The following is a 5000-nucleotide window of genomic DNA, read 5'->3' as shown; positions in this document are numbered from 1 at the left end:
CAATGCGCTTGCCGGTGTTACAGATATACATGTCCGATAATGATGCACCCTACTACGGACCTTTTTCAATGGGGGCCGGCCTGAATTATTTATGGAAGGTATGATTACTTTTTTTTTCTCCGTGCAACTGGTGATTGAAAACGTGCATCTGGTAACCCAAAACACGGTTCTCTATGCGGTTAGCGGTGTTCCCGAGATTCATGTCCGATAATGATGCACCCTACTACGGACCTTTTCAATGGGGGCCGGTCCGAATTATTTATGGAAGGTATGATTTTTTTTTTCTCTCTCCGTGCAACTGGTGATTGAAAACGTGCATCTGGTAACCCAAAACACGGTTCTCTATGCGGTTAGCGGTGTTCCCGAGATTCATGTCCGATAATGATGCACCCTACTACGGACCTTTTCAATGGGGGCCGGTCCGAATTATTTATGGAAGGTATGATTTTTTTTTTTTTTCAACACTTTTCCCCTCTTTTTCTCTCTCTGCCGGGGCCGGCCCTGGGTGGTTAGCGGTGTTCCATCTATTCATGTCCGCTTATGGCGCACCCTACTACGGACCTTTAGCAATGGGGGCCGGCCCGAATTATTTATGGAAGGTCTGATGATGATTTTTTTTTTTTTTCCACCATCTCTTTCTCTCTCTGCCGGGGCCGGCCAAGAGTGCTTTATGGACGGTTTAAGACATGACTATGGATGCAAATGCTCATTTTCCTCCGTGCACCTGGTGATTGAAAACGTGCATCTGGTAACCCAAAAATTATAAAACGGTTTTAAATACTTTTACCCGTCATTCTATTGATATAGCCCGCTAGGGGAGTGCCCCACTACGGCCCTCTCTCTGTCAGGGCCGTCCTTGGGTGCTTTTTAGACACTTTAAGAAATCACGATGGATGCAGATTGCTATTAATCCTCCGTGCAACTGGTGATTGAAAACGTGCATCTGGTAACCCAAAATTTCAAATATGGTTCAAAATGAATTTAAAGGCACCCCTCTCATTGTTCCCCGCTATGGGAGCACCCCACTAAGGCCCTGTCTCGGTCGGGGCCGACCTGAGTGCTTTATAGACACTTTAAGAAATCGCGATGGATGCAGATTGCTATTAATCCTCCGTGCAACTGGTGATTGAAAATGTGCAACTGGTGATTGAAAACGTGCACCTGGTCACCCAAAACACGGTTCTCTATGCGGTTAGCGGTGTTCCATCTATTCATGTCCGCTTATGGCGCACCCTACTACGGACCTTTAGCAATGGGGGCCGGCCCGAATTATTTATGGAAGGTCTGATGATGATTTTTTTTTTTTTTCCACCATCTCTTTCTCTCTCTGCCGGGGCCGGCCAAGAGTGCTTTATGGACGGTTTAAGACATGACTATGGATGCAAATGCTCATTTTCCTCCGTGCACCTGGTGATTGAAAACGTGCATCTGGTAACCCAAAAATTATAAAAGGGTTTTAAATACTTTTACCCGTCATTCTATTGATATAGCCCGCTAGGGGAGTGCCCCACTACGGCCCTCTCTCTGTCAGGGCCGTCCTTGGGTGCTTTTTAGACACTTTAAGAAATCACGATGGATGCAGATTGCTATTAATCCTCCGTGCAACTGGTGATTGAAAACGTGCATCTGGTAACCCAAAATTTCAAATATGGTTCAAAATGAATTTAAAGGCACCCCTCTCATTGTTCCCCGCTATGGGAGCACCCCACTAAGGCCCTGTCTCGGTCGGGGCCGACCTGAGTGCTTTATAGACACTTTAAGAAATCGCGATGGATGCAGATTGCTATTAATCCTCCGTGCAACTGGTGATTGAAAATGTGCAACTGGTGATTGAAAACGTGCACCTGGTCACCCAAAACACGGTTCTCTATGCGGTTAGCGGTGTTCCATCTATTCATGTCCGCTTATGGCGCACCCTACTACGGACCTTTAGCAATGGGGGCCGGCCCGAATTATTTATGGAAGGTCTGATGATGATTTTTTTTTTTTTTCCACCATCTCTTTCTCTCTCTGCCGGGGCCGGCCAAGAGTGCTTTATGGACGGTTTAAGACATGACTATGGATGCAAATGCTCATTTTCCTCCGTGCACCTGGTGATTGAAAACGTGCATCTGGTAACCCAAAAATTATAAAACGGTTTTAAATACTTTTACCCGTCATTCTATTGATATAGCCCGCTAGGGGAGTGCCCCACTACGGCCCTCTCTCTGTCAGGGCCGTCCTTGGGTGCTTTTTAGACACTTTAAGAAATCACGATGGATGCAGATTGCTATTAATCCTCCGTGCAACTGGTGATTGAAAACGTGCATCTGGTAACCCAAAATTTCAAATATGGTTCAAAATGAATTTAAAGGCACCCCTCTCATTGTTCCCCGCTATGGGAGCACCCCACTAAGGCCCTGTCTCGGTCGGGGCCGACCTGAGTGCTTTATAGACACTTTAAGAAATCGCGATGGATGCAGATTGCTATTAATCCTCCGTGCAACTGGTGATTGAAAATGTGCAACTGGTGATTGAAAACGTGCACCTGGTCACCCAAAACACGGTTCTCTATGCGGTTAGCGGTGTTCCATCTATTCATGTCCGCTTATGGCGCACCCTACTACGGACCTTTAGCAATGGGGGCCGGCCCGAATTATTTATGGAAGGTCTGATGATGATTTTTTTTTTTTTTCCACCATCTCTTTCTCTCTCTGCCGGGGCCGGCCAAGAGTGCTTTATGGACGGTTTAAGACATGACTATGGATGCAAATGCTCATTTTCCTCCGTGCACCTGGTGATTGAAAACGTGCATCTGGTAACCCAAAAATTATAAAACGGTTTTAAATACTTTTACCCGTCATTCTATTGATATAGCCCGCTAGGGGAGTGCCCCACTACGGCCCTCTCTCTGTCAGGGCCGTCCTTGGGTGCTTTTTAGACACTTTAAGAAATCACGATGGATGCAGATTGCTATTAATCCTCCGTGCAACTGGTGATTGAAAACGTGCATCTGGTAACCCAAAATTTCAAATATGGTTCAAAATGAATTTAAAGGCACCCCTCTCATTGTTCCCCGCTATGGGAGCACCCCACTAAGGCCCTGTCTCGGTCGGGGCCGACCTGAGTGCTTTATAGACACTTTAAGAAATCGCGATGGATGCAGATTGCTATTAATCCTCCGTGCAACTGGTGATTGAAAATGTGCAACTGGTGATTGAAAACGTGCACCTGGTCACCCAAAACACGGTTCTCTATGCGGTTAGCGGTGTTCCATCTATTCATGTCCGCTTATGGCGCACCCTACTACGGACCTTTAGCAATGGGGGCCGGCCCGAATTATTTATGGAAGGTCTGATGATGATTTTTTTTTTTTTTCCACCATCTCTTTCTCTCTCTGCCGGGGCCGGCCAAGAGTGCTTTATGGACGGTTTAAGACATGACTATGGATGCAAATGCTCATTTTCCTCCGTGCACCTGGTGATTGAAAACGTGCATCTGGTAACCCAAAAATTATAAAACGGTTTTAAATACTTTTACCCGTCATTCTATTGATATAGCCCGCTAGGGGAGTGCCCCACTACGGCCCTCTCTCTGTCAGGGCCGTCCTTGGGTGCTTTTTAGACACTTTAAGAAATCACGATGGATGCAGATTGCTATTAATCCTCCGTGCAACTGGTGATTGAAAACGTGCATCTGGTAACCCAAAATTTCAAATATGGTTCAAAATGAATTTAAAGGCACCCCTCTCATTGTTCCCCGCTATGGGAGCACCCCACTAAGGCCCTGTCTCGGTCGGGGCCGACCTGAGTGCTTTATAGACACTTTAAGAAATCGCGATGGATGCAGATTGTGATTGTTTTCCAAAAGACCCGTGTGCATCTGGTAACCCAAAAATTATAAAACTGTTTTAAATCATTTTACCGGTCATTCTATTGATATAGCCCGCTAGGGGAGTGCCCTACTACGGCCCTCTCTCGGTCAGGGCCGTCCTTCAGTGCTTTATATACAGTTTCATATATTACGATGGATGCAGATTGTGATTGTTTTCCAAAAGACCCGTGTGCATCTGGTAACCCAAAAATTAAAATATGGTTCAAAACCCGGGTAACACCACTCTATTTACGGACATGACAGTAGAGCTTACCCCCTGGAGCTATTGACCTCCAGGCTTGTAGGCCCTTACTCACCACCCGGGTATCACCCCTCTATTTCGGGGATGATACCAGCAGGGGACCCCCCCCACCTCCACAACCTCGCATACCAGGTGAACCAGGGCACCCACACTTAAGCACCCCTCCTCGGACATTAAAGCAGATAACCGCGCTGTTATGAACCGCGTGCACCTGGTCACCCAAATGGAACTTGTGCACCTGGTCACCCAAAAGGACCGGCGTGCACCTGGTCACCCAAAGGCCGGCGTGCACCTGGTCACCCAAAAGGACCATGTGCACCTGGTCACCCAAAGGCCGGCGTGCACCTGGTCACCCAAAAGGACCGTGTGCACCTGGTCACCCAAAGGCCGGCGTGCACCTGGTCACCCAAAGGACCATGTGCACCTGGTCACCCAAAAGGACCATGTGCACCTGGTCACCCAAAGGCCGGCGTGCACCTGGTCACCCAAAGGCCGGCGTGCACCTGGTCACCCAAAGGACCATGTGCACCTGGTCACCCAAAAGGACCATGTGCACCTGGTCACCCAAAGGACCATGTGCACCTGGTCACCCAAAGGACCATGTGCACCTGGTCACCCAAAAGAACCGTGTGCACCTGGTCACCCAAAGGACCATGTGCACCTGGTCACCCAAAGGCCGGCGTGCACCTGGTCACCCAAAGGACCATGTGCACCTGGTCACCCAAAGGACCATGTGCACCTGGTCACCCAAAGGCCGGCGTGCACCTGGTCACCCAAAAGGACCATGTGCACCTGGTCACCCAAAGGCCGGCGTGCACCTGGTCACCCAAAAGGACCGTGTGCACCTGGTCACCCAAAGGCCGGCGTGCACCTGGTCACCCAAAGG

This window comes from Anabrus simplex, unplaced genomic scaffold (genome assembly GCF_040414725.1).
Source record: "Anabrus simplex isolate iqAnaSimp1 unplaced genomic scaffold, ASM4041472v1 ctg00000133.1, whole genome shotgun sequence".
In the NCBI taxonomy this organism is placed as follows: Eukaryota; Metazoa; Arthropoda; class Insecta; order Orthoptera; family Tettigoniidae; genus Anabrus; species Anabrus simplex.
The sequence above is the reverse complement of the archived record's forward strand: the minus strand, read 5'-3'. Positions refer to the sequence as shown.